The following is a 22,768-nucleotide window of genomic DNA, read 5'->3' as shown; positions in this document are numbered from 1 at the left end:
ACCCACCCTAATTTCCTTCCCCCGCCTAACCACTTTGATACTCAGTGCAGTTAAGCTTGAGTCAAGGCTTTTGGAAGGTGGGCTTCTTGAGGGTACTGCTCCTGAGGAACCAAACTGAATTTTACCAGTTCTGACACAGGAGCTTTCACTGATTTCTGAGCCTCGATTGCATTCAGACCTTCTTTCAATGTAAATACTAGTGGGCCACCTTCGGTGCCTTCAAAGTTGGAGACAGTCCTAGTGTTATTATGCCTCTCCATGCATGATGGGTCTGCACAAACGACAGGGAAATGTTTAACCCACCTGTTGCAGGGAGATGGCATTCTGGACAAGCATATTCCCTACGTACATCATGTATGACCAAGAGCCAGAACTGTCTGAAATCCTTCTCTTTTGCTACTTCCAGCAGGTCATCTCAGAATTGATCTTCCCACTGGCATTTGCTAGTCTCAATAACCTTTGTATATTCTCATCTAGCAATAGTGATATCGGTCCTTGGTTTGCTTTTTAAAACGTTTGTCAAAGCTGTTTTGCCATCCCTACAATGATGATTGAACCAATAATGTGTCTTAAGAAAGTTGTTGTGGGCCTAAACCTCTTTGTCAAATAGTTTCAAACAGATCTTCATGTACAGCCAGAGTCTGGGAAGTTGTACAGTCCTGGGTTTTCAGTATATGCAGCGCTGCACTGATGAACTCATAGATTTCTTTTAGGGCACTTTTAGTAGCTAGCTAAGGCTGCTCATTTCTCATTCTGCCAATTTTTGTCAGGACTGTTACAACAGATGTTATAAGCTCAAGGCAAGATGTATCCCAAGTCTGAACTCCTTTCAGATGCAAAAGAAGAGGGAAGTAGCCACTATCATGGCGCTCTATGACTGACATGTCAGCAATTCATGCCAGATCCTTACGTCTAATAGTATGTAATCAATGGTATTTTGATAATTACCCCTCTTAAAAGTTGATTAAGCTTTGAAGTCCAAAGTTGATCGGCTGTTACTACTCTTAATCCGTAGGACACAGTTATATCTGCAACCTGTAATGCAGATTTGCTCATCTTGACCTTCGTCCTGGAATTGGGATATACAGGGATTCCCTGTCATTCATCCTATACCCTTATCAGCTCTAGCATATCAGGCTGGAGCTCGAAACAGGTATCAAAATCAGCCACAATAATCACATGATATCCTTCCCCATAATCTTCTAATAATGAATTAAAATATGTTAGGGTCTGTGATGGTTTGTTAAAGGAGAATGACCTACTGTAACTGTAGACTAATAAGTAGAGGGATCACTTCCTTCAATGTTATTTTGAGTACAAGCAGGTGTAGGGCGTCAGTTCTGATCACCTTTACTAAACGATCAAGCCCTATTTTAATCCAAACAATAAGCTTTCTAGATAGCCTTAATGCAGCAGAGTGTATTGCCTCCATGATATACGTAATAAAACCCTGTCTATGGTCCTTGGTGACTGCCCAGGTCTCTTGCAAGGTGCAAATATGAAAGTCATCAAGAAATCCTCACCAGTCCTCATTCACCAATTTTGTTTTAATACTAACTATATTCCAATTAAGTAACTGTAAAAGTTTTGAGGAATTTTGGGAGGAAGGGTTGGGGACGGATTCATGGATGATGTTGTTGTCCCTTGGACTGGCCAATCACAGACATTCTTCTCTATAGCATTGGAGATGGTGACCATAATGTCCCTAGTGGAAATCAGCCTGACACTATCTTCTCAAATGGTCACCATAGTGTCCCTAGTGGGAGTCAGCCTGACCCTATCAGAGGCAAAGAGTGGTTTAACTGCCAATGGGAAAGCAGGTAAGCCGGGCAGTCGGTCGACCAAAGATATGCTGTTGTGAATAGGATAGGCAGGGGGAACTCTACTTTCCTGAATCGCTCAGGATCGTGCACTACTGATGAAAATCTTACCAGTTACTGGAAGCCTCAACCTAAAGTAGATCTCTGACGCTAGAGGGTGAGGTGTGCACTGATCTAATACAATTAGCCCCTCTACCAGCTCTAGGGTGTATGTTTGAGCTCAAACAAATCATATTGAGCTTCATATGATTCAAAATGTCTTGCATACACAGTATCATAATGAACAACCGAAGAATAGTCTCTAATATTTTGAATCCAATGCAAGACTTTGTTTATGAATGAGTCCCTGTTTTCAATGGAGCGAGGGAGTAATTTGGGAACCTTTGACATGAAAATGGCATGTTCCAATTGAGGAATTAAAGTACTTGAATCTTTGGATGGAAAGGTTGCCCTTTGGGACATAGGGTGGCTAGACATAATAGGCATGGAGAGCTGGACAGTTGGTGGCAATGAGCATGTACAAGAAGCAGTAGCATAAGCAGTTTCCGTTGGCATAGGCAACACCTTAGGCTGCGCCCGGGGAGGCAACATATCAAAGTTGCTCATGTATGAAAGACACAAGCCCTCATAACTCCTAGCACTTCTTTTTGAGCCCCTTGTGGTGTGCCCAAAGATTATCTATGAAGTCAACTGGAGGATGGATAGTTTCTATGGAAGGAAAAAGAGTGATGGAACTTGAAACCGTATTGCTTAGTGAGAGGGGAAGACTTAAGCGACTGCCTGAAAAGTTTGCAAGAGAGTCAGCTAAACCAAGTTTAACTTGTTTCAGCCACCACAAATCAATTCAATGGGCATTATTTGGCATCCATTTGTATGCATTGAATAAGTGTACTATTGATACAGCACTAAAGAAAAAATCACTACAATCCCAAGGGATGTGTGCTAAGTGCAAAGCATAATACCATACTTTGTATACACAGCTCTTGTTCGAGAGGAGCAGAGACAATTCTACCCACATTACTCCAAAACTCAGGCAAATAAAAACACTCAGCGCACATATGGATATCATCTGTGACCACATCTTGGACATTTGGAATGTACAATCATCTTACATTGAATAATTTATATGGCAGAAAATGTTTTTGGTTAAGACCTTTATATTGGATTTTTACAGGGGTACATGATGGTTGGCGTGTATGCCATTTCTGGAACCAAGGTAATATTGTACTATTTCCCCAGAAAAATAATAAGCCTAAAGAGTATTATGGCTCATAACAGTCTATTTCTCTGATTAGTGTAGATGCTAAAATATATTCAAAAACATTGGCAATAAAACAATCTAGAATCATAACACAGAGTAAGTTTTTTTCTAAAAACCATGGGTTTATTCCGGGACAGGATAGTCCATATTAATATTGCAATCATTATGTTTAAGCTGCTAATGCACTGGAATATAAGACCTGTGTGAGCCTACTTAATCCCAAAAGTCTTTTGACTACACTATCTGAAGATTCTAGTGGTCGGTCATGAATAAAAAGGGATTTCTTATAAGATATATAGGATTGATTGAATCCTGATACCCAAACCCAAGAGTCAGAATTGTAACCATGGAGCTCATATTGGACACTATTACAATAAGCATGCCCTATTTTGCTGATGGTGTTCAAAAATCAAAATGTATCTTGAGACCTATCCTTGTCATATTCTCATGAATTCCATCCTAGAGTCAATTGTTACTTAAAGCATGAGGATAAAGGTCTCCGCATATGTGGATGACATTGCTGCTTAGTTTTCAAAAAAATTGTTGCTCTTTTTGAAAAATTGAATAAGAGATCATGCATTTTGGAGAAGTTTTGGACGGTTTTGGACAAGCTCAACCTTGAAAAAGCAAACAATTGTTATTACATTTCCAGAGTAGGCCAGTAGCTTGTTAAAGAAGCAACTTATTTAGGCATTAAGATTAGCAGTCCCATTGACGAAATTGTCAAGCCAAATTATGAACCAATATTTAAAAATATGTTTAAATGCTTGACAATTAGAAACCATTACCTACATCTTTGGCAGAATCTGCAATCTTATTAAAATGAACATTTTACCTAAAATGCTGTATTTTTTCACTTGATCCCTCAGGTGGCTCCTAATACCTTCTTTGAGAAACTTGACTCCGCTATAGAAAATATTCTTTAGGTATATATTATAGTCACTAAGGCGATTCACTTTCTTAAAATTCCAAAAGAAAAAATGGATGGGCTTACAGAATTTTAAGCTGTACTATTGAGCTGCAATGACGCAAACATAAATGCCTATTAGAATACAAACCTATTAATACATTTCATTTTAAGTATCAAATATGCCTGGGCAATAATGGTAGGTCCTTAATGTAAAAATATTTTGAATCAAGTTATTTCAAAAGGGTTTGTTTTAAGAGAATTCCTTTTGCATATCAGATGTGGATGTCATGGTGTTTTTGTTTCCTCATTCCGTCAACTTTCTTGCTAGTAAAGCTCTTACCTCTCAAAGAGGGCAAAGAATACAGGTGCTTCTACATTCCTCTAACTCTCATATTGATAAAGAAACAGGGAGGAGCCCGCGCCGCAACATATAGGCCTAATCGTTGGACTCACTTAGCTGTTGTCTCCAAGCTGTATATGGTAGCCAAACCCTCTCCAGGCTCCTAGCTTCTCAAGCAATGCCAGTCTGGCATATCAGCTTAATGCTTCTGAAAATAGTCAACCCCCAAGGGGGAGTCTTTAGATTTCCATAATTTACAAATCTCCCAACTCGCCAATAAATGCACATAAAAGACAACGTTTATTATGACGGGATTTGCCTGTAGACTTGCTTCTGAACATAGCCCAAACAATATGAGCTGAGGGAGTACCTCTGTCTGATGAGTGGTCACTTCCTCGATGAAATTGCACACTGACATCCAAAAAGCAGCAATCTTCTGACACAGCATGAACATGTGAAGGTCGTCTGACACAGGAAGCGCACACTTGGGCCATACATATTAATTCCTAAGTCACTCTTGAGAGCCTAGCCGGTGACCAATAAACCCTATGTATTGTAAATAGGTAGTTTGTCATTAGGCACCAATGCCTGTAGAATGGAGAAGGAAGATAGCAATGCTTGCATTAGGTCCCCTTCCACGTATCTCTCTTCCCAAAAAAACGAATACATCCGATTGTAGTGTTGTGAGGGGGGGTCCCGCAAATGACTGGCGCTGCACACACAGTTGTCAGCGTGGTGGCCAGCAACTAACTGAAACCACGCCCAGAGCCCTGGGCTATTTATTGATACTCTTGCGTGCCGGCCCAAGCGGAGGCAGGGCCAAACCATTGCTGCCACGCTCGGGGGTGTGGCTCAAACATTCCCGCAGGCGGGTTAAACATTGACTCCCCCGACCACGGGTTACATTACATTCCTCCTTTACCCAGAAATATAAAAACATTACAAAAATACGGAACAATGCAATATTCACTTCATAACACTCTGAAAGTCTCTGCAAGTCCATTCAACATTTGGAACAGTCTTACTTGGTTTCTGCAGGTGACCAGGTTGGCTCGTCTTCAGCGGCTGGCAGCGGACAACAAAGTCTCGATACCTCTGTGATGGCCTGGGATGGGGACGCAGGTGATATCAGCTCTGGCTCCTCCCGTCCGGCGGGGTCTGGAACATGTCATCAGAACAGTCCACTTCAGACGTGCCTTGACTACTCTGCGCCTCTTGTGATGAGAGACTCTCCGGGTCCCAGGTGTCTTGGTCGCTCCTTCCACTTGGAGCCAGTGGAGTGGCGTGGTCTTCCTCGGCTTCCTCCGAACCTCGAGACGTGTTGGGGTCAGGCCCTGGGGGCTCTTGGAACTCGTCCCAGTCATCCACCGGGGCTCTTTTAAAAAATGATATGTTCCTGGTGATGTTCTCTCCTCCTCGGGAGGCGGTGACCATGGTGCCCTTGACTCTTGTCACTGTCCAGGGGTCTAGCTCAAAGGGTAGACGGAACTTCCCTCCTGGGTGGCGGTCACGTACCAGCACTCTGTCGCCAACACCAATGGGACTGTCCACGGCCCTTCTTCTTCTGGTCGCTTCGGCGTTTGTCTTTGCTCTGCGCTCCATGGATTGGCTCGGGGGAGCTGGAGACGCTGCCCAGGTAGGGTGGTGTAGGATGGTGTCCGTTAATACCCGGCCAAAACAAAGGCGACTCTGCGGTACTCCCGTGGTGCAGTGAGGGGTCAGGCGATACTCTCGCAAAAACTGGAAGAGGGCTAGTTCCAGCCTTTGTATATAGACTTCAATAATTGGGGTGTTGCACAACTTTCAAAGGTTCTTATAAATTTTTTTTGATTTAAACTCACTATCAATATGGTTAGGTGCTCCTACAGGTGACGGGCCGTCCTGCTCCGTTAGTTAATGAAATCAGAAGAAGTGCACACACTATCACAGTAGGTGCATCCCTGTATTTGGGCACACTTTTAGGTTCAAACATAGACTCCTCAATGCTTGATGCAAATGTTTTCTCTTTATTTTCTTAAATTCACTTGATATTCATTTCATATCCGTTATGTATTAATTATAACAAACTTTTTCTTTTCATATTTGTATCCACAATCATATTTGAATGCTCCAATGCATTTCGGGCCAATGCCCTTTTTCCAGGAGCTCTGTGAGCAAAAAAACAACAAACGGGACATTTCTTGTGATGCAGCAATGTTACTCCATAAAAACATACTGTTTGACTGTTACGTTAGTATTACAAGCATACATGCAAATATATACAGCGTGTGGTGTGTTGTGCATGCTGGCAAAAACGTGCAATACGTAAAGAAACGAACGAAAAGTGAAGCCGGTACGGTGGAACAGACTAGTAAGTTGTACTTACTCAGGTTTCAGTGTGGGTGCATGATCGGGTTCTATCTGTAGCGAACATAAGAGAGCAGGTTTTAATTTCCGTGGTGGGTTGGCGGGTTCAAATAAAGTCGAACGTTAAACACATTTTGACTTACTTAGGCATAAGGTGCTTCCTAAGTTGAAAAGCGTATCCACGGTTCACGATCAGCGGCGATGGCGGTCGGGGTGTGTTTGGTTCCGGGCTGTGGTGTGTCAGTCATGTGATATAATCACATGGTTCGGGTCTCATGGCGCAAGTGAACATAAAAAAGGGACTATGATATCCGAGTGTCATGATAGGAGTGTGTAAAGTTGTGAGGCGGATGACCAATAGTTTCGCAACTTCAAATGGCATAGTATATGGAATAACATAATGAAATAATGAATGAAAATAAAATATGTTTTACATTGTGCAGTTGTGTTTTACATTGTGCAATATGTACAATGATGAGTATAAATGGGCAGCAAAGATATGTCTGGTCAGAGTCTCTTAATTGTACTTATATAAAGCAACTGAGTTCAGTCCGATCGTTAAGCCCAAAGGGCTTCATTGATTGTAAACGGTATATCCATGCCGTTTCGCGTTGGAGTAGGAATCTGTTGTTGTCCCTTCCCTTTCGTTTCTCAATGACTTCTAAGACCATATATTTCAGCTGTGCGATGTTATGATGCTGTTCCATGAAGTGTACCGCTACATTGGATTTCACATTCTTTGTTCGGATATTTGATTTATGTTCATTCAACCGTGTTTTAATTTTTCTTTCTGTTTTGCCAATGTAGATTTTCCCACATGGGCATTTGAGAAGGTATATTAGGTTCATAGAGTCACATGTAGCATTTACACGGAGTTTGATGGTTTGGCCTCTCATTGGATGTGTGATGGCATCCCCTTTAATGACATTGTTGCAGTTGTTGCAATTCATGCATGGGATGGTTCCTCTTGTTTTTTCTTTCATACTGGTTTGTTTCGATAGTATTTCTTTGATATTTTCTCCTCTGGTGTATGCAAAAATTGGTGGTTTGCTGAAGATGTTATTGAATTCAGTTTCAGTAGAAAGGATTGACCAATGTCGTAAAATGATTTTCTTGTATGTGGAGCTTGTTGTGGAGAATTTAGATACTAAGACGATTCTGTCCTCTTTAGGTTTGGTGGTTTTAGTTAATGCCTGTTCTCTAGTAATTTTTGACACTCTGTTTTCTGCTTGATTTATGATGTGTTTTGGGTATCCTCTTTCTGAAAATCTCTCACCCATCTCTTTAATGCGTTTTTCACCTAGTTCCGTGTCAGATGTAATGCGTTTCGCTCTTAACATTTGGGAGTATGGAAGATGGTTTTTTAAGGCTCCCTGATGAAAGCTTGTGAAGTGCAACGTGTTATTGCGGTCAGTGGTTTTCCTGTAGATGTCTGTTTCGAAACCTGTGGGTGTTTTTGAGATCAATACATCCAAGAATGTGATGGTGTCTTCTTCAATTGACCACGTTAGTTCAATTCTGTCATCTTTGGTGTTAAGTTCAGTTAGGGCTGCTATGAGACCTTCTTTCGTGTCCTTCCAAATGAAGAATAGGTCATCTATATACCTCATATACATTTTTAGGTTGTTGGTCCATATGTCGTTGTCATAGATATACTTCTCCTCGAACTCTTTCATGTATAGATTAGCATACGTCGGTGCTGCACAATTGCCCATCGACATTCCTGATAGCTGCCTGTACCATACCTTGTCGTGTTCAAAGTAGCTATGGTATAGCGTGAATACCATTAGCTCCATTAGGAATTGTTGCATTTCTGTTTCAATCTCACTGTTGGCAAGGGATTTCTCCACGGCCTCTATTCCTCCCCCGTGGGGAATGGACGTGTATAGTGATTTGACGTCTGCTGTGCACATAAAGATTTGTTCATTATCCTGTATGGTGACTTTAGATAACTTTAGTAGAAACTCTGTGGTATCTTTTGTGTAACTTCTCATGTTTTGCACAAACGGTTGTAGATATTTATCTAGAAACTTTACTATGGGTTCATGCAATGACCCCCTAGTTGACACAATGGGCCTAAATGGAGGATCTCTCAAACATTTGTGTATTTTTGGAGTCATTTGTATAGACGGGCTCCTGGGGTGTTCAACTAACAGATATTTGTAAGTTCTTTCATCAATGATTTCTGTTTGTCGTGCTTTTGATAGAATCTCCTTTAGTGTATGTTTAATGGCCTTTGTGGGATTATTTTCCAATCGCATGTGGGTTTCTGAATCTTCAATGTGTTCTCGAATTTTTGTTAGGTACATAGACGTGTTTACAATCACTAATGCTCCGCCTTTGTCGGCCTTAATGCATTTAATTTCTTTGTTATTAGCAATGTTTTTCAAAGTGTCTTCATCTTTCCTAGATAGGTTAGATCTAATTTTTTTGTTGAAATTAATTTTGGCGAGGTCTAATTTCACAAGTGTCTCAAATGTGTCAATACATTCGTGGCTTACTGGAGGGATGTATGTACTTGATGGTCGTAGTCCCATGAGTTGATCCTGCTTGACTTCTGTTTTGGGAGGTAATACGTTTTCAAAAAAGTGTCTGAGACGTAACTTGCGTGTAAGTTTATACGTACTGACATCCAATTCTAAGAGATTGGTTTTAACTGTAGGGATGAAAGATGTTCCTTTTTGAAGAATAGAAAGTTGATGATTGTGGATACAAATATGAAAAGAAAAAGTTTGTTATAATTAATACATAACGGATATGAAATGAATATCAAGTGAATTTAAGAAAATAAAGAGAAGACATTTGCATCAAGCATTGAGGAGTCTATGTTTGAACCTAAAAGTGTGCCCAAATACAGGGATGCACCTACTGTGATAGTGTGTGCACTTCTTCTAGTTCCAGACTTTGCCCATCCGCCACTGCTATCTGGATAGTCATGTTCAGGGTCCGCATCAGCCGCTCCACCTCCCTGTTCGTTTGGGGCCACCTTGGGGTTATTCGGCGGTGTTTGATCCGGTGGGAAGACAGATACTCGCCCAGCTCGGTGCCATTGAAAGGCGGGCCATTGTCGGTTCTCAGTTCACCCATGAGGCCGTGGGTGGCGATTATCTTCTCTAGTTTTGGATGACTTCTGAGGCTGCAGTGGAGGACAGGATCTCATTCTCCACCTCTGGATATCGTGAGAAGTAATCCACCACCACGAACATGTGCTTGCCACCAGGGAGGCTACCGAAATCAGCACTGGCCCGTTCCCACGGAGATTTCGGGCCGTCCTCTGTGATCACTGGCGCTGGGCGACTTGGCAGGCTGGTCGCCAGACACAAGGGGCACCGTTGAACGGTAGCTTTGACGATTCGGTCTAGGCCTGAGAACCATAGTTTGCTCCGGAGGCGACTTTTGGACTTCACTATGCCTTGGTGCGCGCCATGCAACAGGAATCAACAGGAATCCTGCACCTTCCTGAGACACATAGACTTTAGTCTGTTGGTGGGCGGCGTCATGGGACAGGTCCGCCCGGAACTCTCCGCACAGGTGAAGTGGGCGCCTGGTTCCGTAGGCGTACACTTGCACTCTGGTGGGATGGAGAGCTGGGGGATTCACCAGTGTCCGGTACACTTTGGCCGCCATCAGGTTGATTGTCGCTCCTGTGTCAATCAGGGCAGCTACGACTTGGTCTTGCACATTGATGGTGCACATGGGTGCCACAGACGGCATGGTTGCCAGGGTGTTTAGCATCCGAACAACATGGACAGAGGCTGCGTTAGCTCCGTCGTCATCAATGTCTCTGCTGGTGGGGCACTCGCAAAATGATTGATTTTTCCGCAGGCGCTGCAGGTCTTCCCTTGTGCCGGGCATGTTTCTTCGTGGGGCGTAGGGCCTCCGCACCACGCACAAGCTCAGCCATGGGGAAATTGGGCAGGCTTGGGAGTCCCTCGCCGGGGAGGCCTCAGGCAGGTGTCAGGGGCATCGGTCTGCAGGCGCACACTGGCTCCACCTTTACTTCAACGGCGGGTTTGGCTTCCATATGGCAGCCCTGCCTTAGACAATTCTTTTGTGTGCCCTAGTATGAGGATATCTCAGATGGGCATGTCGTCCTCCTGCAGGACTCTTTCCCGCAGTTTCGAGGATGCGCAGCCCTGGATGAATTGGGCGCAGATTTCATTGTCTGCATCAGGGAGGGTGCATGTGCTGGCTAGTCTCTTCAGCCTTGCATAGAAGACATCGACGGACTCCTCTGGGAGTTGGCGGGCCTGGCGGAGCAGGAACCACTCGTAGTCAGTGCTTGTGAAAGGTTCAAAATACGCGGTAATTGCGTTGCGCATTGAGGCATAGTTTCTGGGCGGGCGGGCTGCCTTCCCTGACGTTCTTCGAGATTTCATGGATGTCTGCACCCCCTAGATGGAGCAGCATGGCACGCCGCCGCGGAGCTGCAATTTCTTCAGCTTCAAAGTAATTCTCCAGCCTTTCCACCCATTTTTTCCACTTTGCTGCTTGGGATGGAGGGGGGCCTGTGATGGTAAAGGGTTCCAGGTGTGGCACAGTAGACATGGCCGCAGGTTCTGTGTGTTCGTGCAGTAGAGCAGTACTTTATGGGCTCAAAGGGGCGCCGAGGGCGTGGGGAGCAGCAGGCCTGGCGAGCAGTCAGACCTCCAAGTATGCCCAGCAGGCGCGCACATGGGCGCGGGCGTGGCAGGCTGGGCGACCAGGGCAGGGCACGTGGTCCCACCACAAGGAGGGAGAGTCATGAAAGTACCTGCACCAAAAGTCCTTGGCGGTCCCGTGGCGTGGGCGCCTACTCAAATGCAATGCGGGCGTAGCTAGAACAAATGCATAATGTCTGATAGAGTCGCCAAACGTGGCAGATGTGGGCAGCAGCTGGGCAGGGCGTCGTCTGTGGCGTGCAGGCTCGAGGTGCGCACTTACCGGCAGTGATGCAGCCCTTCCGCGGGCCGGGAGACATCGTAGGCCCTGACAGGGAGTGTGCGCATGCGTGGCTGGCGCAGAGGAGGCTGGGCGTCGACACCGCCGCAGACATGAGCTGATTACCGAAGCTGAGAGGGCGGCGCCCGGCACCGGGAACTCTCCGGGAGCAGGAGGGGCGATGGGGCACAGCCACCCGCAATGCAGGGCCACATCACCGCATGGGTGGCGCCGGGGAGACGAGGTAGGCCGCGCGGAGCACTGCGGGCCACTCTCTCAGCGTCCGTGCCAGAAGCAAGCACAGAGGCACCAGAGCGCGAGAGACCATCTCGTCCCCAGTGTAGTGTTGTGAAGGGGGGCGCAAATGACTGGTGCTGCACACACAGGTGTCAGTGTGGTGGCCAGCAACTAACTGAAACCATGCCCAGAGCCCTGGGCTATTTATTGATACTCTTGCGTGCCGGCCCGCGCAGACGCAGGGCCAAACCATTGCTGCCACGCTCGGGGGTGTGGCTCAAACATTCCTGCAGGCGGTTTAAATATTGACTCGCCCGACCACGGGCTACATTGCACCGATCAGCTGTTATCTTCTTTCTCCAAAAGGGCCCAGTACTTTATTGACACTTCCTTTTTCAATGGGCCCTAAATGTAGGAGCAGACCGATGACCTAGCTAAGGGGGAACATGGCGGCAGGCTGACGCTGGTCGCGCAAGCTCCCAAAGTGAAGGGAGAGAGTCGCGGGCGGATGCAGCTTTCTACTTACAAAGAAATCATCTGTGAACATATGGAGGCATGAGGAGGCTAGCCGGGCAAGTTCTTGGCTGGTTTTCTTAATTCTCTACATCTTTTTTAGGCTGTGGAGCGAGAATTTTTTCCCCGCGGGCTGGGTGTGGCAGGCTGATGGATGGGAACGAGCACAGGACCGAGACTCGACCTCTGGGGCCGGGCTTCAGTTCTGTGGAGGCGGTCACGGGCTGCAGCAATGATCGGCTTTCAGATCGGGGAGGCAGAGCCAGCACAGTGCCGAAGCAGCGGTGCTGTGAGGTACCAGCAGAGGCTACAGATCTCGGCAATGAGTGTTTGTGGAGGGTAAACTCTGTTTCTTGCCCCCTGGGGAAATTGAGAGAGAGGGAAGCGCTGAAAAGCTGCAACCAGTACTGACAGAGCAGGAATTGATGGAGAAGGATTTATTCGTACCACCAGCACAGGTACTCACTGTAACCTCATCTACTCCTAATGGTTTGTTTGAAGGGTTAGGAGTAGATAGCAAAGTCTTAAATGCCTTAAATGTCAATTTAAAGAGCGGTAAAGACAATGGCGTGAGTAAAGGGGATGTTCCAGTCACCACATCACAAACTCCACAAGTGAGAAATAGATACCAACTGAGGTCTGATCCGAGAAGAAAACCAAGGGGGTGAGAGGAAAGGAGCAGGCAGTCCATGAAAGTACCAAAAGTCTCACCAACCAGGAAAGCGGGGAAGGTTGTGCGATCGCTTCGAAAACCCTCCCCCTCACTTAACTCCTAATTTAAGATCATAGAGCAGACAAGGGGTACAGCACCTGCACAGAAGGGAGGTGGAGACAGATGAAGACTGGTACAGGCCAATCTGGGGTCAGAGGACTTAGTGGTAGTCCCTCTTAGTAATAGTTTTGCTCAATTAGAAAGCCTGGCAGCTGAACATCAGATAGAGGACAGGTTGGATGGACACCAGGATGGGGCTAGCCTGACTCAACCACAGGTGATTGCTGGGACTACTGGGACCGTTGAGACTCCCATTGCAGAAAGCCTGGGCCTGCCAGAAGTTACTATTGATGGAGAAAGCAAGTCAGAAAATCAGCTTGAGACTATCATACTGAATCTGAGGCAGGACATTCTCAAGAAATGTGAGATCTCAGAGGTGAACCAAAGAGGGATTCAGGAAAAAATTGTTGTGCTGGAAGAGAAGCTAGACAGTATTGTACATCGTACTGAAGCTCTTGACAGTGAGTTGAAGGTTCTATCAGCAGGAGTCTCTCAAAACACACAGGATTTAGAGATCTTGAAATCACAAAATAAAGGATTACAGGACAATCTGAAGTGCCTTGAAACTACGCTAAGCGTAACAATTTGAGAGTTCTTATTATCCCGGAAGGAGCTGAGAAAGGGAATATAAAGGGCTTTATTATCAAACTATTAAAAGATGGAATATTGCAAGATAGGCCAGATATAGATCTTTTCAATGAAATTCAAAGAGTTCACAGAGACCTGTTCAGATTGAACCCTAACAGGAAAGCCCCTAGGAAAATTCTGCTAAACTTCCTCACACACACTGTTAAAGAGTTGGTTTTGGGGCGTGGATTAAAGGAGAAATATCTGAAGTTTGAGGACTGTAATTACCAGGTGAGATCAGATTTAGGGAAGAGAACTGCGCAGAGACAATGGCAGTTAGACTTCAAGATGAACGACCTGAGAAGTAAAGGGGCTCAGGTCCAGATGAAGTTTCTTGCTATGTTGAGGATTATGTGGCAAAATAAAATGCAGAAAATCAGCAATCCAGAGGAGGTGGATTCATTTCTAACACAGATGCAGGGAACATCTGTCCTAGCTACAACATCTAGCCCTAGTCTCTAATGATTTAGTAAACAATTGTGGAAATATAGTAGTTTTAACATTTAAGTTTCATTTAAGCACAGGTTTAAGAATCAGTTCAACTGGCTCTTTTTCTTTGTCTCTTTTTTGATGCACTTTTGAAATCTCTCTCTGGGGTGGGGGGTCGTGGAGGGTGGATTTATCGCCCAGAGATAGGAATGGGTGTTCCCCCGGGGTGGTGGTGAGAGGGGCACATAGGGTGGTGGGAACATGGGAAAAAAAGAAAAAATGTGTCCTCACTGCGGTAACTAATAAACAACTTAAGGTCCTTCAAAGGCTCTGTCAGCATGTGTTGACCAAACAGGAGTCTCTGCAGGAAAGGTGTTATAGGAGCTGGGCTTGGAGAGACAAACATGGATAAAATCCAGGTTTATCCTTGAATGTCAATGGATTAAGATCCAGGAGGAAATTAGCAATAGTTGTGGACTATCTTAAGAACAGCGGGGCACACATTGTAATGCTCCAGGAAACTCATTTGGAACGTAAGGAGTGTGAGGCTTCCTTTAGGAAACTTTGATGGGTTCAGGACAAAATATGTCAGCTCCCCTAAATCACATGCCTGTTTAAAAAATGTGACGATGGAATTCCATCTGGTAGATGTCTGGCATAGGAGGGCCAGGATAGGAAGGGGTTTTACCTTTTATGTTATGTTATGTTATGTTATCGGTATTTATTGTGCGCACAGATGCTCCAGCAAAGGAGCGTCCTGGCGCATGGCAAGGTGAAACACAACACCGTTAACAGCAGGAGCAGAAGAAAACAGATATGAACAAGACCCTGCTTAACAGTTAAAACAAAAAAGTCTTGATAGCCCTACGAAACTGTAAAAGATCCTCCAAGAGTCGGATCTCAACCGGAAGGGAGTTCCAGATAACCGCATAGCAATATAGAAAATAATATGGCCATTGATTACTTTTTGGTAGATCAGGAGTTGTACAGTGAGGTGGAGGATGTAACTCACACCCCTGGAGTTCTCTCGGACCACACACCAGTGACCCTCTCCTTAAATCATCACCATCACCATGCACAGTTTATATCAAGAGGATATACAGCCAAGTAAAGATTGTATAGAGGCATGGCTAAAGCCAATAGAACTTCCGCTATTAATGAGTGAACAGAAGTGTGTACTTGAGGTGGAGATCACTGAGGAGGACATCGGGAAAGCGGCTGGGCCAGATGCCTTTCCAGTGGAATTATATATCAAAATCATAGAGGGATTAATTCCATTCTTAAAGGAGGTTTTTAATGCAATACATATCCATGGGGAAAGTGCACCCCAATCTTGATCATATGCAATAGTGGCCTTAATTTTGAAACCTAATAAAGACCCATCAAGAGTCCTATTGGCCAATATCACTTCTGAACTCGTATTATACAATTTTTTCAGGGATAATAGCGTCGAGACTTGTGCAGATTATTAAGGGCATAATACATGCAGACCAGAGAGGTTTTAGTCCTGGAAGGCAGTTAAATGAACTTACATATCTGATGGTGGGAGATATACATATGGCAGAGGCCCAGAGACTACATTTGACTGTTGCTGCAGTAGATGCAGCAAAGGTTTTTGACCAAATGCACTGGACATATCCATGGGAGACCCTTAAGAGCTTAGGACTCCCAAATAATGCAGTGAGAACTATACAGAATCTCTATTGCCTCCCCAAAGCTAGGGTGTTAGTTAATGGAGAACTGTCTGACTGGTTTCGCATCTCTAGGGGTGCAAGGCAGGGGTGCCCGCTATCCCCATTGCTCTTTAATCTGTATATTGAGCCCTTTGCGCAGCAGATCAGGACGGATCCTGCGATAATCCCATTTTAAGACTTCTGGATTTGTGGCTAAACTTGCATTGTATGCGGATGATCTGACTGTATGCTATCAATCCGCAGGTTGCGATCCCTATCCTGATGGAGAGAGCACAAGTTTTTGGTAAGGTCTCGTGTTATGAGGTCAATGCCGATAAGACGGAGGTGATGGACTGGAATCAGGTCAATGGTAGTATGGGGGCAAGAACCCAAATGACATTTCTTGGAGTCCTGATAACTCAAAAGGATATCAAGAGGATATACAGCCAAGTAAAGACTGCGTAGAGGCATTGCTAAAGCCAATAGAACTTCCGCTAATAACGAGTGAACAGAAGTGGGTCCTTGAGGTGGAGATCACTGAGGAAGACATTGGGAAAGCGACTGGACCTGATGGCCTTCAAGTGGAATTATATATCAAAATCATAGAGGAATTAATCCCATTCTTAAAGGAGGTTTCTAATGCAATACATTACCAAGGGGAAAGTGCACCCCAATCTTGGTCAGATGCAACAGTGAAACCTAATAGAGAGAGCGCAAGTTTTTGGTAAGGTCGTGTAATGAGGTCAATGCCGATAAGACGGAAGTGATGGCCTGGAATCAGGCCAATGATAGTATGGGGGCAAGAACCCAAATGACAGTTCTTGGAGTCCTGATAACACACAAGCTAGAAGATATCCCAGGAGCTAATTGGAAGAAGGTGAGTCAGGAGGTAGGGGGGCTTTGCAAGATGGGCTAATCTTCCATTAAATATATATGGTATGGTTAATCTAATAAAGATGATCATCCTTCCAAAATCTACTTTTCTTTTTAATTCTATTCTCTGCGATCAGGAAGGACATTAGAGATACTAATGTCAGATTATTTGAAATGGAGAACTGAATTAGCCAACTAGAGGACACAGAAAACAAAGTATGTAAATCCCTCAAAAACCTGACCACCACTACAGACTCACTAACAAAACGGCTGTCAGGGCTCAGAGATAGGAACAGAAGAGGGAATCTAAGAATTTTCCGAATACCGGAAGGAGAGGAATCACCTTCTTCGAAAACTGGTTCATGTAGGCCTGGAACTTGATAGGGTCCATCGGGTCCCAACTAGAATTGCGTCAGACCAGAAAATACCAAGGCCAATTTTTTGCAAACCTCTCCGCTACCAGCATGTAGAGCAGATCCTGGCCTTTATGCGCAAGAACAACCATATCTTGTGGAAAAACAAAATAATTTTTATCTCTCAGGATTACAGCAAGGAAATGGTAGACACTAGAAAAGGGTTCCTAGCACTCCGTCCAAGACTACGATCTTTGAACTACCAATTTGGCTTTGCAGGTCCAGCAAGATTTCGCGTAGTGATTCAAGGGTCTCCGCACTTTTTCACAGACCCCCTACATCTAAAAAGATTCCTTGATGGACCAGATGACCAGATGACCCCTCAATGAACACAGCAACCCCGGGGTCTTCCACCACAGGCTCTTGAGCACCTTAACCTAGCTTAATGCTCAAATGTCTAGATGTGACTGTCTGCATGCTCTTGAGCTAGACCACATGCTCAGGGGTTCACAGGCTAGTATTTTCTATCCTTAAGCTAAGGTGATCCGCCTACCTGTATAGGAATATTCTAGCAGTACAACAATAGTCAATAGTCAGCAATAATCTAATGTAACTGTGCTATGTTCATAATCATAGGTAATCAGGTAAATTGCTTATGTTACGGGTCAACCGATTAATATCCATAAAATAATCTAATATAATTGTGCTCTGTTCCTGATCTCAGGTAATCAGGTAAATTGGTTATGTTAAGGTTCAACCTAGTAAATATCCATAAAATGTCTTTCGTTAGATACTCAGAACTGTTGAGTGACTTCCAAAACGTGCCTCATAAAGTGTTATACTGCTCATATAACTGCTACAATAATCTAATGTAACTATGCTCTGTTCCTGATCTCAGGTATCCAGGCAAATTGTTTATGTTAATGTTAATGTTCAACCGAGTAAATATCCAAAAATGTCTTTTGCTAGATATTCAAAAATGCTGGGTAACTCCAAAAACTTACTACATAAGGTGTTATACTGCTCATAAGGTGCTATACTACTAAACTATTGTTATACTGCTAATTAGCAATATACATACGGCACATTATGCAATACAATGTTCCATACAACGGTTCTAACTTCACTCAGCACTCAGCATTCAGGTTTAGTTACTTAATGTTAAAGTTTATTACTCTTAAGCCACACAATGATCCCATGCATCCATCAGATCCTTGTCGGCTACCATGGGAGGGGAGCTATCTTCCCCTGTCACCATGCCTGTTACGTACCTTCAGAGTGGGGTGGGAGGGTTTGGGGTGAGGGTGGGTGAAGGTAGGGTCTTGGATCTTGTTTTTCTTACTTTAATTTTCACTGTTTGCTATCTTATTCATGTTGCGTATTATTGTTTTCTTTGTTCAAGTGCCGGGCCTCCCTTTCTAAATGAAGCCTCCTACAGCGAGTCCCGCAGGGCCATTCATACACAGTGTGGAGATAACTGCATGAGAGGATCTATATATGTAATGTATACTTTGATGTATATTTTTTATACTGGTACCTTGTTTACCTTCCTAAAATCAATACCTACAGTAGCCATCTCATATGTGAACGGTGCGCTTTGCTGTGTTGCAAATGCAAAATAGGTATCAGAAGTGTCATCTCTTTCTGCTTGCACTCTGTGCTTTATACAAAAATATAACTGCTTTCATTATTCAAATACAATACATATAACACAATCTATTTCAACACATTTAAAATAACAGACGACTAAACAAAATAATTCAACACATCCCCACACACAATCACACCTCTTTCTACTCTTACACACAACACACTCATATTCTACACCCCAGAACAACACTGCATGCACTGATGGAAGGATCCGGTGATAAAATCAACCCTCGATTGATGTGCAGATAGCTGGTGTGTCTCACTCTAACTGGTCGATGTACGTTTCAATGGAATATTTTAATTAGTAATCCATCTTCTTCGGGACCTGTTATTTTCTAATTTGTAACGGGTGGGAGGAGGAGAAACTGATGTGTGATGATAACGTGGAGAGTAATAAGGCATAATTATTGAAAATTTCTCAAAAGCCCTCAGAGATATCTTACATTTCTCCTACTGTATATACAACAAAAACAAGCGAATGTACCACTCCTGAGCATTTTCAAAAACTGGTATCATCCATTGTGTAGGATTAGAGATATTTATTTTCACACCAATATGTGGCTGTCATAGAGAAGATGACAGAATCATGGATAGCATTACATAATAATAGATCTATACAAAATAGACAGAAATCAAAATTATGCCTAAAGTAGTGAAAAAGACAGTAGGAGAAATGTAAGCTATCTCAGAGGGCTTTTGTGAAATTTTCAATAATAAAGTCTTATTACTCTATCTGAAAGCAGCAATGGATAAATTCAACTTGGGTAAGAACTTTACGCATATGGTAATGGCACTTTATTCCAATCCCTCTGCCAGAGTAAAAGCGGGAGGCTGCCTCTGGTCCTCCTTCAAATTAGAACAAGGAACTAGACAAGGTTGTCCTCTTTCCCCTTCCCTATTTCTACTCGCAATCAAACCCTTCCTATACCACCTTAGGGATAACAAACAGATCTCAGAGATATGTTTTGTCAATTGTACAGTCAAAACAACAGCTTACGCTGATGACGTACTAGTGGTATTTAAAAATGCGGAAACTGCCATCCCGGCTCTAATGTCTTCAATAGATGACTTTGCCACCGTTTCTGGTTACAAATTACATAAGGACAAGACAGAGGTAAAACTCTTGAACAACCTTGGTGATAAAGAAATTATTGGTGACTCAGGTCTCCTGCGGCAACCTAAATGCTTCAAATACCTGGGCCTGGAATTTGAGAAAGATCTGATCACCACCTTAAAAACCAAAGAGAATGCCCTATATAAAAGAAAATATCCACATTGCTTGATGGTTGGTCCCCCAAGTTTTTGACCTGGTGGGTGAGAGCTGAGACATTGAAAATGATGATTACCCCTCTTGTTAACTATCTAGCCAGTATGCTACTAATGTTGCTAACAAATGACTTCCTGAATAGGATCTATAAACTTTTTAATATGTTCCTTTAAGGTAAAATGCCCAGAATATCATTGAATAAACTCCAATTATCCAAAGAAAAAGGTGGCCTGGGCCTCCCAAACTTTAGGAACTATCAAACAGTGTATCTTTGCAAACAAGGCTCTAACTTGCTAATCCTTCAAACAGACTACACACCAGTTTGGTTGGACATAGAAAGGTCAATCATCAACGATATGCCTCTGTCCACTCTCCTAACGGTGGACGTTCCTGCTTTACCCCACTCAAAATACATTTTGCTTAATACAAAGAGAGCCCTATTGCGAATGGAGCAGTTTTCCACAATTAAAATCAATAAATCTAACTTGACCTCCCTGTGGCACAACCTGAGCCTAAAGATAGATGGGAGGACACTACATTGGGAACATTGGTCTAAAAGCGGAAGTAATCTAGTCAAAAATCTCTTTATAGGTACACTACCACTGCCTTTTTCCGACCTTCAGGCCCGTCACGGACTAAAACCGTGCGATTTTTATAAATTCTTAAAACTAAAATCTCTCCTTTTGATGCTCTCTATTAAACCCTCTGGCCCTTCAATAGTCTCCAAAATGTCACAGCGAGTAAAGTCTGGGCACACAGTTTCTAAGATATATAAACTTCTTTCCCCCAGTCCCTGCAAATCGCACAGGAAATGTGAAGCAAAGTGAGAATCTGAACTCAACTCCGGTAGCATCCAATTTGACTGGGGGAAAATTCATCTGACCCCATTCTCGAATAAAATATCTCCCATACTATCACAAACAAATCTCATGTTAATAAATAGGACATACCAGACACCCAAGAACATTTTTAAACTTAAGCTCAGTGACAGTCCTATATGCTGAAATTGTAAATCTCATGTTTTACAGTACACATTTCATTATGAATGATTTAAAACAATTAACATTTAGTTCCAAATCATTCATAAAAATATTAAAGGTATCAAGCAAAATGTGTAAGCCGTTAACTGTCCTGTCTATCAGGACAGCATTGTCTGCATATAGTAATACAGGAATTCAGCATGAGTTAGTTTTCTGGGTCTCCTTCCCCACCTTACATAATTGTTCTCCTAGCCCTTTAATATATAACAAGAAAAGAAATAGGACCAGAACACAACCCTGTCTAACCCCCATATCAGAGGGGAATTCTACTGTTAGTTCCGCCTTGCTATTATACCGTACTGAGGTTGATGTGTATTCGTGGAGCCTACTAAGCAAGGTAACAATTGCTCCATCGATCCCTAAATGTTCCATTATTGACCATAATTTAGAACGGTCCACTGTGTCAACGGCACAAGTTAAGTCCATAAAGGCTAAGTGTACACAACCCTTTTGTGCCTTTGTATATTATTGGACAATTAGTGCCAGATTTAATGTCTGCACCATAGTTCTGAGTCATGGCCTAAATCCAAACTGATAGATCGAGACCGCTTGGGACTCAAGCGCCCATAGTTCTAATTTTGCCAGAATAAACCTACCCAAGATTTTAACTGATATATCCAGCAGGGAAATTTGGCTATTCAAAATTAGGTTGGCTTTCATTCCCCCTTTTTGAAAATTGGGACTATAATGGCTTCCTGCCATGTCTTAACTAAGGGTTCCACTGTAGCAGATTTTAACACATTAGTTATTAACAGGCCCAAAAATCTGGTAGATATTTATATAGATCAACTGGAATTCTTTCCGGTCCTGGGGCTTTCTCTTGGTAGCTATTCTTTATTGCTAGGAGTACATCACTACCTCAACTGAGTTACTCAGGGCTTGGGCTGCTCGTATATCAAAGGGAGTTTTTAAGGCACAAACCATGTTTGCTGGCTAAGTGGTACAAGAAAATATTTTCAAAAATGATCTACCGAATCTTTAGCTAATACTGTGGTATCTAGTTTGAACATTTAATCACCAAGCAAGGAGGAAGAATTTGCAACCTCCCAAAAGGGATGTGAGTCTTTTAATATAGAGGAAGTTTTTTAATCTTCCCACATCTTATCCTTCAGATATATTTTCCTTTTCCTAATTAACAAAGCAAGCCTTAGTGTCCTATGAGCTTCTGAGCAGGCACTATTAAACCATTTTAGGGTATCAGGTGTTCTACTGATGTATTTAGTTAATTTATCTGCCATACTGCCATTACAGGTGGTGTAGAAGCCAGTATAACATCCTCTGGGGTAGCAGAGTCTGGGAGGACTATCTCAATTTGTGCCTGATTATTTGCCATAAAATCTCTAAGCAAAGCCGCTTTGTCGATTTTCTCCCATATAATGTTCACACCCTTATTTTTATTATATACAGCCCAGTGTTGTAATTTCGTATCCCTCTTTTTATTCAGGGCTAGGTTTAAAGTTAATATCATGGGATTGTGATTGCTTATACAGCTAGCCCTTACCACACAGCTTTTAGAAAATTGTGATAGGTAAGACAGTCATGTCCAGATCTAGGACAACAATCAAGTTCATGTCAAAAACAACTCTATTCAGTGATTCCCCATATGGCATGTGTTTGAAGTACACCAGGGGCTGATCCATCTTATCACAGATACAACATGATGCCTGAACTCGAGGGTCACAAATTCCTATATTAAATTCCCCGGCCCAGATTATTTGAAGATCCTTTGATTGATCA

Source organism: Lissotriton helveticus, chromosome 2_1, assembly GCF_964261635.1.
Source record: "Lissotriton helveticus chromosome 2_1, aLisHel1.1, whole genome shotgun sequence".
NCBI lineage: Eukaryota > Metazoa > Chordata > Amphibia > Caudata > Salamandridae > Lissotriton > Lissotriton helveticus.
Note: the sequence above shows the minus strand (reverse complement) of the source record.